Raw genomic sequence first — 13,906 nt, forward strand, 5'->3', positions numbered from 1 at the left:
AGCATTTATAAATACAATACAACAAGAAACATGTAAGTTACATTCAGTTTCACAGACTTATTCAAAATCAAACTAAGTTTCTTTGTTCGTCGCTCTGGAAAGCCCGAGAACGCGCACATTTTTGTAGTAATTCAGATTCTCGTTATTAAACAAAGTAGATACAAACACAGGAACGATATATTTTTATGACAATAATGATACCTTACATTGGCTTTACCAATAAGTAAACATTGACCTGGTTTTGGACTTCTGGATTATGGCAACTCCACTTTGCAATCACAGTAACCATCCTGGAAAACTTCATTTAGTCTGCAAGAAACTATTGTCCAGGTGGTCAAGCTACCTAGGAATTTATTCCTCCTTTCGCGACTGGAAAACATTTTCTAAAGAATGTCCAGAAATATCTCAAGAGATAGTTATTGTGGTTTCTCAAGTAACGAGTACGTTTAGAGATCTTAAGAAATTCAACCCGGATGACGGGTAAAAGTTCAAATTGTAGGGCATATCATCCATTAATTTTCCGTTGTAACTGACTTACTTTAACTAGAGACATTGTCAAGAGGATGTTAAGAATATTGGTATTTTGTGAAGAGATAATAAAACTCATAACCCGACTTCTAAATTTAAGAGTGACATTGCACCGCACTTAAATGATGTTAGATTTCTTTTCTTTCTGGTCATAAGAGTGTTTCTTTGAGAAATCACACATGTCCAGGAATTTCTAGACTACACATCATTCTTACAGTAAATATTGCTCTATATTTAAAAAAACAGAGACTTCACAAAGGATCTCAAAAATTCATTGTTTGAAAATCAGAACAGAAGACTAGTAGTAGTGGACAAATATGCTTTTTCAAATAACAGATTCAATGAAGGGTCCGGAGGAAAATCCGGCTAACGCAAAACATTTGATTTTTTAGGAGAGTCATGTTGAAGTTTGAAATACTATGGCGTCTTCAGTTTCCATGATGGGTAAATGGAGAATAATTTTAAGTCGAGTATAAATATATACAGCAGAATATGCTAAAGGTGATAACGATTCTAAAAAACCAAACCAAAACCCATGGCTCAAGAATCCCGAAGGCCATGGCCTACCAAGCTACCGCTGCTCAGCTTGAAGGCCCGCAGATTACGAGTTGTCGGGTGGTCAGCACGACGGATACTCTCGGCCATTATTCTTGGCTTTCTAGACCGGGGCCGCCATCTCACCGTCAGATAGCTCCTCAATTGTAATCTTGTAGGCGGAGTGGACCCCGTATCAGCCCTCAGATGCAGGGAAAATTCCCTGAGTTGGCCGGGAATCGAACCCTGGGCCTCCGAGTAAGAGGCAGGCACGATACCTTTACACCGCGGGGCCGGCATTGATTCTAAAGCATTCTGTAATTTCGGAAAATAATCTAATTGTGCAAATAATGATAATAATAATTTATACGTAACTACTACATTTATTCTAATCTAACCTCCTCTGCCACTACCGTCCTTACCCCACCTACACTTTCCTCCAAAACTAACTGAGAACGTCCTGGGTCCCGCAAGATGTGTCCTATCATTCTATCACTTCTGTTTTTCTTTTTTTTTTTTTTTTTGCTATACGTCGCACCGACACAGATAGATCTTATGGCGACGATGAGACAGGAAAGGCCTAGAAATGGGAAGAAAGCGGCCGTGGCCTTAATTAAGGTACAGCCCCAGCATTTGCCTGCGTGGTGTAAAAATGGGAAACCACGGAAAACCATTTTCAGGTTTGCCGGCAATGGGGTTCGAACCCACTATGTCAGAATCTGTTTCCTTGGGAATAGATACAACGACACTCTGTCTAGAATCGGATGGCACTTTTCCTGTACCATATATGTTACACACTAAATGGAATAACCTCGCTATGCAGGCTTCTCTTAATGCAGTCAATAATTCTGAGCTTATGTCATCAATTCTAGGTCCCTCGTTCCTATTTAGGTCTCTCAAAGCTCTGTCGAATTCCTGTACTTTCGTTATGTAGGTGCTGCCTGGCCGAGACGGTAAAGGCGTGCTCGGTTCGCCCGGAAGGACGAGGTTCGAATTCCCATCAGGAAGTAGTAAAATTTAAGAAACGAGATTTCCACTTCCGGAGGTGCATATGGCCCTGAGGTTCACTCAGCCTATGCCAAAAATGAGCACCAGGTTAATTCCTGGGGGCAAAGGCGGCCGGGCGTAGAGCTAACCACTCTACCCCATCACGTGCCGAGGTTAACAATGGTGGAAGCCTTTACCTCCCACTCCTCCAAGGGCCTTCATGGCCTATACGGGGGTAACTTCGCTTTGCTTTGCTTACTTTCGTTATGTAGTTATTCACTGATTGTTGATCCTTCCCTTCTTCCTAAATCTTTATTTAGCAGCCCTACTGATCTCAAACTTCACGAATGTCCACTCACCTATTCTGCTTCCTTTAGTTTTTGCATTTACTGTAGTACTTATGCAACACATTCCTTGAAACAATCCCTCCGTCTTTTCTTTCAACTTATCTAGATCTCTCCTTCTTGCGTTCATTGCTTATTTATTTTCTTCCACTTCATATGCCACTTAATGACCAGCAAGTTAATGTCAGAATCCACGTCTGTTCCTGGAAAGGTCTTACAATACAACACCTGGTTTCTGAATCTCTGCCTAATATTAATAAAGTCTATTTGATACACTCCATTGTCTCCAGATCTCGTCCACGTATACAGCTGTCGTTTGTGATGTTTGAACAAAATATTAGTGAGGACTAAATTATGACCGGTAGAGAATTTAACCAGCCTAATTTCTCTTTCATTCCTTTGTCCCAATCCGAATTCTCCTACTGTATTACCTTATCTTCCTTAGTCAACCACTGAATTCTAGTCTCCCAGCACAATTAAATTATCGTCTCCTTTTACACACTGTATTAAATCCTCTCTCTCTTCATATGTAGTTTACCGAGCTCGATAGCTGCAGTCGCTTACGTGCGGCCAGTATCCAGTAATCGGGAGATTGTGGGTTCGAGCCCCACTGTCGGCAGCCCTGAAGATGGTTTTCCGTGGTTTCCCATTTTCACACCAGGCAAATGCCGGGGCTGTACCTTACTTAAGGCCACGGTCGCTTCCTTCCAATTCCTAGGCCTTTCCTATCCCATCGTCGCCGTAAGACATCTGTGTCGGTGCGACGTAAAGCAAATAGCATATGTAGTTTCAATTTCATCGTCGTTCGCTGGACTAGTTGATATACAGGCCTGTGCTATTTTAGTTATTATTGGCTTGATAACAATAATCCATTTATTGTGATGATCGTAAAAGATTACCGGCTACCCTATTTTCGTATTCATTACTAAACCAACACTTACATTTCCCATGTTTGATTTTGTGTTGACAATTCTGTAGTTACCTGACGAAAAATCCTGCATTTCAACGTTCTTCACTTATACCGACTGTATACAATTTTAGTATATCCATCTCCCTTTTCAGATTCTCTAACCTACCACAAACATTTAAACTTCTAACATTCCACGCTTCGATTCGCAGGATGTCAGTACTCGACTTTCTGATAATTGTTCCCCTCTCCTATGGTTTCCATGTCGGTAGATGCAGAGTGGGTCTCGACCTATAAGTGGCCACGGCTCTACCATGGCTCTACGCTTCTGCATTTGGGAGACCGGACAGGGATGGATCTCACGGCTGGCCTCAACCGTTGGCTGTTCTGAGAATGGTTTTCCGTGGTTTTCCATTCTCCTGCTGCCAACCCCTCCACTTTCTCCAAGCATCTCCTTCACCGTAGCAAATCTCCCAGCCTGAGTGACGGCGTTACCGTCTAATAGGCCCGCCTCCCCCTTCAGGGAGAAATGAAAACATTTTAGCATTAATATTATTATAGTCTCCAACATGAGATCCGAATTCATGGTTATCTTCACTATATTTTTACCTGGGAGGAAGCCATCATCAGTACATCATTTTTTCATACAGAGAGACATGCATGTCCTCGGGAGTTAGTTACGGCTGCAATTGCCAGTTGCTTTCAGCCATGTAGCAGTACAAGATATCAAAGACATGTTAAATATTATTATAAGGCCATGCTAATTAATCATTTAGACTGCCGCCCTTGCAACTTCCCAAAAGGTGCTACCCCACTTTCCATGAACCATTCGATAGTGTGGTTTCTTGACAGATATGGTCAGTCACCATTGATCCAGATTTAGGGCACTCGCCCAAGTGGCAGATTCCCGACCTGTTGTTTAGCTAGTCTTTTCATAAATAATTCCAAAGAATTTGGAAACAATTTGAATATCTCCCTTGTTAAATTATTCCAATCACTAACTCTCCTTCTATCAACGAACATTTGACTCAACGGAGGAGTTGGCCGTGCGGTTAGAAGCGCGCGGCTGTGAGCTTGCATACGGAAGATAGTGGATTCGAATCGCACTGTCGGCAGACCTGAAGATGGTTATCCGTGGTTTCCCATTTTCACACCAGGAAAATGCTGGGGCTGTACATTAATAAAGGCCACGGCCACTTCTTTCCAACTCCTAGGCCTTTCCTATCCCATCGTCGTCATAAGACCTGCGTGTGTCGATGCGACGTAAAGCCACTAGCAAAAAATTTTTTAAATCTATTTTCCTCTTGAATTCCACCTTTATCTTCATATTGTGATCCATCCTAATTTTAAAAACACCACTCAAACATAGGCTATTCGTCTATAATGTCATTCCATTCCATCTCTCTAATGACAACTCGGAACATACCACTTAGTCGAGCAGCTCGTCTCCTTTCTTCCAAGTCTTCCCAACCCAAACTTTGCAACATTTTCGTAACCCTAGTCTTTTCTCAGAAATCACTCAGAACAAATCGAGCTGCATTTCTTTGGATTGCTTCCAGTTCTCGAATCAAGTAATCCTGGTGAGGGTCCCATACTCTGGAATCATACTCTAGTCGGGGTCTTACCAGAGACTTATATTCCCTCTCCTTTAAATCCTTACGGCTTGACACTCTGCTTCATTGGGACTCACAAAAGCCTTCCCACTGAGGTAAGATCATATGGTAAACAGGCGAGGGTAATAATAATAATAATAATAATAATAATAATAATAATAATAATAATAATAATAATAATAATAATAATAATAATAATAATCATCAACATAATCATAATAATAATAATAATAATAATAATAATAATAGCAATGCCGGGCTGAGTGGCTCAGACTGCTGAGGCACTGGCCACTGAACCCAACTTGACAGCTTCGATCCTGGCTCAGTCCGGTGGTATTTGAAGGTGCTCAAATACGTCGGTCTCATGTCGGTAAATTTACTGGTACGTATAGGAACTCTTGCTGGACAACATTCGGGCACCTCGGCGTCTCCACAAACCAAAAGTAGTGGGACATAAAGCAAATAACATAATAATAAAAAAAAATATTTGGTACGGTGGTTCACATGAGGGTGGGGAAAGAAGCGACAGGACCGTAGGACTGAATGAATAAATCACCACATAAAGGAAACACGCTAATATATTTTCTATATTTTTTCTTGTATCTCTTTGTCCGTTCCTGCTAAACAATATATTAGGTAACAATGGTGATCGATTACACTTAACAACTATTGGTAATCTGATAAGTAACTTTCTAACGGGCAACAGCCCTCAGAGCTTCTGTAATAACAAGGGAAAATTGAGCTCCAAATCTTCAAAGCCCACGCACCTTCACACACCAGCGTAACCCTACTGAACACTTACTGCCTTTAATATGCAAGGAAAGCCAACGGCATTGCAAAAAATGAACTGGAATAATCCCTAACTAATCAGGAGGTAAGCTCGTACTAAAAATATAAGCCGAAAACAAGTCAAATTCCAGAAAAGTCCAGAAAATGAGTATTTAGAAAATGGGCCAAAGCACAAAAAAGAAAAGGTAGGCTGAAAACAACCGAGCAATCCCCTATCACACAACAGAAGAACCTAATAGGAGAACGAAGCCCAGTGGAATCGAGGAAAACACCATACTATGTTGTAATTAGGAGGAAAGAAAATTAACAACATAAAAGGGAAAGATGGGTAGAAATTTGAAATTTCTAATCACAAATAACGAAACTGAGAAAGTGGAAATGAGGGTCTACACTCGTACTTCCTTTTAATATATTACAACCATTAGAGTGGTTATATTCGCTGCATGAATAAGCTAGAAAACCTGCATACATACGTACATACATACATACATACATACATACATACATACATACATACATACACACACACACACACATACATCATTATAGACCGTTATGCCTATCAGAGTTCAGTCTGCAAGTCTCTGTGAATTTACTAAACGTCACCACGATACTCTATTTGCAACTAGTGCTGTGGCCTCACTTAGTTCTAACCATCGTCGTTAGAAACTGAGTCTAACCATCGTCGTTTTGGTTTCCCTCTACTTCTCTTACCTTCCATAACAGAGTCCATTATTCTCCTAGGTAACCTATCCTCCTCCATTCGCCTGACATAATCCCACCGCCGAAGGCAGTCTATACATACTGCTTGATTCAGCGAGTTCATTCCTAAGTTATCCTCTCTCTCCTTATTCAGGGTACCCTCTTGCCATTATTGCATGCAAAAGTTTTACAATATTTTAATTGGAAGGAAGAAACAATGTTTTCATCCTGAATAAGTTGAGCAATAAGAACCGTCTATCTTCATGTGTGAGTGAGTGAGTGAGTGAGTGAGTGAGTGAGTGAGTGAGTGAGTGAGTGAGTGAGTGAGTGAGTGAGTGAGTGAGTGAGTGAGTGTTACCTCCAGTTCCCTGACCACATATTCATAAAAGAGGGAGAGAACTTAGAAAGGATCATTTTGCAAGGCAAAGTTGAAGGCAGTAGACCACGAAGAAGGACAGCAACTAGATGGTTAGTTCAGGTGTAGAAGATCACTGACCTTCCTCTTTAGGAAAGCTGAAAGCCGCTCTGAATAGAATCATCTTTCCAATGCTGCAACGCAGAAATGACAGAGTTATGAGGTCTTGTCGCTCAGCAATGAGCAAGACGACTAATGATGATGAAATGCAAACACTGAACACTTTTACAAACAACTTCTACAATTATTCGAGCCCTGAAATTCATCTACAAGAATTTTCGAACAAGGTGGCAGGTAGCTAGGGCGACTGATTTTTAAAGCAGAATACCTTTACGTGTAAACAAGTATGAAACAGCCTTCCGACTCACTTAAAACATGCAAAAATGAAACGTTATTAAGCTGTAATTAGACTTGAAGCATTATATGAAGCAGAATGCTTAACACTTCGTACAAACAGCCTACTTGAAAAACTAGCAATTAAGTAAAGGATGATTATCCGAAAAATTCTCGGTCCCAACCTTAAAGATGGTGCTTTACAGACTTGGGAGAAATGCCTTCCGTTTGTAGCCGTGTTTAATAAGATACAGTAGTTGACAGTACTTCGGTGTTGCTGTAGTACTGTACATGTCATGGCCTGTTAGCAGCGAGTGTTCAGCGACTGATGATATTTCTGCTTGTCCCAGCCGGCAATGTCTTTTGTGCGCTTTCAGTCGTGTGGCGTTGCTCTAGTGCCTTTGTATACCTGGCTGCAGCTGCAAGAGATCTTGGTCCGCTAAAGAGAAGCGCCATCCTCTTTCCACAGCAGGTGTCTACAAGATCTAGCGGTCCTTGCTGGCCCAAACGATTATTATTATTATTATTATTATTATTATTATTATTATTATTATTATTATTATTATTATTATTATTATTATTATTATTATTATTATAGTGACAACAGTAAGGCCTGCCCCTAGTGTTAGGCTAAACCTTGAATATTTAAATGTGGTGAAGTCTTTTGGAGACATTGAGCTTTAAGAACACTACGCAGTTTTGAAGCCTGTTCACAGATGTTAGTACTTTGGTTTGGGGTGCTACCTTGGGAATTGGAATGAACTCCCTTTGGTGGAGAATTGTAGTCGTCAGGCTTTAGCATCCTCTGGGTTATTTCTTCTGTTCTTGAATTGAATATACGGAACTCTCAAATTTAAATTAACCAATCATTGCCCAACTCTCCATTATAAATAAGAAGGATCTATCTTGACGGTGTATCGACTTGTGAGGTCTGCCTGTAATATCACTGTAACTTATCGTTATTTTCTATTCATTCCTTATACTCATCTACTTTGTACTATTTTCTATTGAAAATATTGTTCTTTTTAAAGAAAGGAAATGAAAAGAAAGAAATTACTTCTGTTGAAATGACGAACACACGACTTACCGTAAGTTGTGTAGTTACATTCAGAGTTTGACACGGTTGTCCTTCATTTATAATTCAGCTTTTCTAAGTAAAAGAACGTAAAACGGTTTTCTTAATAATCGTTTGATTTCACAATAGTTAGAGTTCCATTCGGATTTGGAGGTATAAACCCGTGAACCTGGCGCTCCTACATTCATGACTTTTGAACTAGGTACTCTCTGATCGGTGTGATGCCATTTCAAAATCGCATCATTCCAGCATTTCTTTTGTTTGATATTTGCACTACAAGCACACTAAACTGAATCATTTACGTTACTACAGCACACACTTGTCGTGTATCATCATTTATAGCACAATAAAAGAACCACTCAAAAGCACGAACTCTAGTATTTCGCGAAATAGCAAATGAATCCCGGCCACACACGATAACTTACAGGATTCCACCTTGCACCGCCCTTTTGAAGGATGTGGCTGTCCATTCCGCATTCCAACCCCACGAAAGAGATCAACAATCAACAAGGGTACAATGCTCGTTTCATCCATCTCTGAGTTTCGATAACTGAGCGTTTGAATTTTATATAAATAAATGCCATTTTTTTTTTTTTTGCTATTTGCTTTACGTCGCACCGACACAGATATGTCTTATGGCGACGATGGGTTAGGGAAGGCCTAGGAATTGGAAGGAAGCGGCCGTGGCCTTAAGGTACAGCCCCGGCATTTGCCTGGTGTGAAAATGGGAAACCAGGGAAAACCATCTTCAGGGCTGCCGACAGTGGGGCTCGAACCCACTATCTCCCGATCACTGGATACTGGCCACACTTAAGCGACTGCAGCTATCGAGCTCGGTACTATAAATGCCATTAACATATGAACAATGTATATTTATTTTTCGTTGAAAATACAAAATAAAATCGCATGCATGGGAAATTTGCCACTGATGTATTCAAATTTTGTTGTATCGTTGTTTTTTCTAATTGTTAACCACATATTTCCTTCTTCTTCTTGTTTCGTACAGGCCGACTAAGGTTGACGGTATTCAACTATTGTGTTAGGGGTGGGTTTTGATGCTTGCCCAGTAATTACGCATCCTCTCCTCTGTACAGAGGGGTGGTTTGTCCTGGAAGCTGATTTGTTTAAGCGACCTTCTGAGAGATGTCCGGTTTTGTAAGTCTCTTTCAGTTCCTTCCAGTTTCTGCAAATCTTTGTTTACTTCCATAAACCATGGTGATTTGGTCTTGCACTTTTGCCAGGAAACGAGAAGCTGTTCGGTCAACCTTGCATTATTATTATTATTATTATTATTATTATTATTATTATTATTATTATTATTATTATTATTATTAAGTAAACGGTTCTTTTTTTTTGCTATTTGCTTTACGTCGCACCGACACAGATATGTCTTATGGCGACGATAGGATAGGAAAGGCCTAGGAACCACGCAGCCTAGATTCGAACTGGCCTCCGGTTCAGAGGGTCCCGGATTCGATTCCCGGCCGGGTCGGGGATTTTGACCTTAATTGGTTAATTCCAGTGGCACAGGGGCTGGGTGTATGTGTTGTCTTCATCATCATTTCATCCTCATCACGACGCGCAGGTCGCCTACGGGAGTCAAATAGAAAGAGCTGCACCTGGCGAGCCGAACCCGTCCTGGGATATTCCGGCACTAAAAGCCATACGACATTTCATTTCATTTCATTTCATTTCATTTTAACCCTTATTATAATAACTTTTTAGAAGATAGAATACAGTACATACAATAGTGAAACAAGAAGCATACCTCCGTTAACACCTTCAGAAAACATCCGTTGATGCCGGGCTGAGTGGCTTAGACGGTTAAGGCGCTGGCCTTCTAACCCCAACTTGGCAGGTTCGATCCTGGCTCAGTCCAGTGGTATTTGAAGGTGGTCAAATACGACAGCCCCGTGTCGGTAGATTTACTGGCACGTAAAAGAACTCCTGCGGGACTAAATTCCGGCACCTCGGCGCCTCCGAAGACCTTAAAAAGTAGTCAGTGGGACGTAAAGCAAATAACATTATTATTATTAAAATCCGTTGATCTCTTGTGTTTGTTACTGTTAACCCTTCCTCCCTTCACGTTGAAACTTCTCGTCAATACCACGCAGCCTAGATTCATAAATGGAGCTTGTCATCTGCGACTTCCGGGGTTGCTTTCGTACGCGACCTGTAATTAATTTACACCCGAGAAACAGCGAGGCTTCGCCGATTTTCTGATCACAAGAAGTTTCCCGTCATATTAGCTCCCATCATCACTGTAACCCTTTATTTACTTGTTAACTGTTCCTCACAATCCACTAATGCCGTATCGCAACAGTTAATGTTGCATACAATTCGAGTTACAAAGTATTTGTTGCTTCAAGGGAGGAAATGTTTGTTTCGAAAAATTGATCAATTTATGTAACAGAATTTCGAGTAATAGAAAAATAAATACACGTGAAGAATAGGACAACATGCCGAGAAATTTAAGTTACCTCGAGATACTGAAAATTCGAGTATTGGAGGTTCGAATTATCGAGGTGCGACTGTAGCTTCATTCATAACTTGAAAGTACTTTTGATCTCGGCCAGGTTAGAGATTATTACCTGGATCTGAGTGCTGGTTTGAGGTCCACACAGCTTACGCATATACAATTCAGGAGCTAGCTGACGATGAGATAGCGGACCCAGTCTACAAAGGCAAGAAACACGGCCGAGAGGATTCGTCGTACTGACCACTCGACACCTCGTAATCTTCAGGTCTTCGGGATGAGCAGCGGTTGAGAAAATTTTCACTACAAGTCCAAGGAAAAAATCAAAAACCATTTGCATTGTATGTGACAAGTATTATGATGACGATTCGATTTAGTACCATAGTTGCAAAAACTGGGCACATAAAACCTGCGCCAAAATTCAGGATGATGTTTTATCATTGTCCTACAAGCTAAAAGTGATGAACAAATTTCATCGTGCAATATTTTATTGCATAGGATTTTTTTTTTTATTTATTTTTTTTTTTTTTTTTGCTATTTGCTTTACGTCGCCCCAACATAGATAGGTCTTGCGGCGATTATGGGCGAGGAAATGCCTAGGAGCGGGGAGGAAGCGGCCGTGGCCTTAAATTAAGGTACATCCCCAGCACTTGCCTGGTGTGAAAATGGCAAAACAAGGAAAACCATCTTCAGGGCTGCCGACAGTGGGGTTCGAACCCATTATTTTCATTATGCAAGCTCACAGCTGCGCGACCCTAACCGCACGGTCAACTCGCCCAGATTAGGTAATAAATACATACATAATAAAGACATTATATAACATGTAAGTTTTTATATCTACCCGTCCAAATTACACGACCACCTGGTCCAAATTACACGCTATCAGTCCACATTACACGACCACCTGGTCCAAATTACACGACTACCTGGTCCAATATACCCGATCACCTGGTCCAAATTACACGCTATCGGTCCAAATTACATGCTATCAGTCTAAATTACACGACCACCTGGTCCAAATTACACAACCACCTGGTCCAAATTACACGATCAACTGGTCCAAATTACACGATATCGGTCCAAATTACACGCTATCAGTCCTAATTACACGACCACCTGGACCAAATTACACGATCACCTGGTCCAAATTGCACGCTATCGGTCCAAATTATACGCTATCAGTCCAAATTACACGACCACCTGGTCCAAATTACACGATCACCTGGTCCAAATGACACGCTATCGGTCCAAATTACACGACCACCTGGTCCAAATTACACGCTATCAGTCCATATTACACGAAAACCTGGTCCAAATTACACGATCACCTGGTCCAAATTACACGCTATCAGTCCAAATTACACGACAACCTGGTCCAAATTACACGACCACCTGGTCCAAATTACACGCTATCGGTCCAAATTACACGATAACCTGGCCCAAATTACAAGCTATCATTCAAAATTACACGACCACCTGGTCCAAATTACACGACCACCTGGTCCAAATTACACGCTATCGGTCCAAATTACACGATAACCTGGCCCAAATTACACGCTATCAGTCCAAATTACACGGCCACCTGGTCCAAAATACACGATAACCTGGTCCAAATTACACGATCACCTGGTCCAAATTACACGCTATCGATCCAAATTACACGCTATCAGTCCAAATTACACGACCACCTGGTCCAAATTTCACCCTATCAGTCCACATTACACGACAACCTGGTCCAAACTAGACACTATCAGTCCAAATTACACGACCACCCGGTCCAAATTACACGACAACCCTGTCCAAATTACACGTTATCGGTCCAAATTACACGACCACCTGGTCCAAATTACACGCGATCGGTCCAAATTACACGACCACCTGGTCCATATTACACGCTATCAGTCCAAATTACACGATATTGGTCCAAATTACACGACCACCTGGTCCAAATTACACGATCACCTGGTCCATATTACACGCTATCGGTCCAAATTACACGACCACCTGGTCCAAATTACACGCTATCAGTCCAAATTACACGACCACCAGGGCCAAATTACACGCCCACCTGGTCCAATTTACACGATCACCTGGTCCAAATTACACGCTATCGGTCCAAATTACACGCTATCAGTCCAAATTACACGACCACCTGGTCCAAATTACACAACCACCTTGTCCAAATTACACGACCACCTGGTCCATATTACACGCTATCGATCCAAATTACACGATCACCTGGTCCAAATTACACGCTATCACACCAAAATACACGACCACCTGGTCCATATTACACGCTATCGATCCAAATTACAAGATCACCTGGTCCAAATTACACGGTATCGGTCCAAATTACACGCTATCAGTCCAAATTACACGACCACCTGGACCAAATTACACGACCACCTGGACCAAATTACACGATCACCTGGTCCAAATTACACGATCACCTGGTCCAAATTACACGCCATCGGTCCAAATTATACGCTATCAGTCCAAATAACACCACCACCTGGTCAAATTACCCGATCACCTGGTCCAAATTACACGCTATCGGTCCAAATTACACGACCACCTGGTCCAAATTACACGCTATCAGTCCAAATTACACGACAACCTGGTCCAAATTACACGATCACCTGGTCCAAATTACACGCTATCGGTCCAAATGACACGATCACCTGGTCCAAATTACACGATCACCTGGTCCAAATACACGCTATGGCTCCAAATGACACGATCACCTGGTCCAAATACACGCTATCGGTCCAAATGACACGATCACCTGGTCCAAATTACACGCTATCGGTCCAAATTACACGACCACCTGGTCCAAATTACACGCTATCAGTCCAAATTACACGACAACCTAGTCCAAATTACACGACAACCTGGTCCAAATTACACGCTATCGGTCCAAATTACACGACCACCTGGTCCAAATTACACGCTATCGGTCCAAATTACACTACCACCTGGTCCAAATTGCACGCTACCAGTCAAAATTACACGACCACCTGGTCCAAATTACACGCTATTGGTCCAAATTACACGACCACCTAGTCCAAATTACACGATCACCGGGTCCATATTACACGCTATCGATCCAAATTACACGACCACCTGGTCCAAATTACACGATCACCTGGTCCATATTACACGCTATCAGTCCAAATTACACGCTATCGGTCCAAATTACATGA

Source organism: Anabrus simplex, chromosome 5 (assembly GCF_040414725.1).
Source record: "Anabrus simplex isolate iqAnaSimp1 chromosome 5, ASM4041472v1, whole genome shotgun sequence".
Taxonomy (NCBI): domain Eukaryota; kingdom Metazoa; phylum Arthropoda; class Insecta; order Orthoptera; family Tettigoniidae; genus Anabrus; species Anabrus simplex.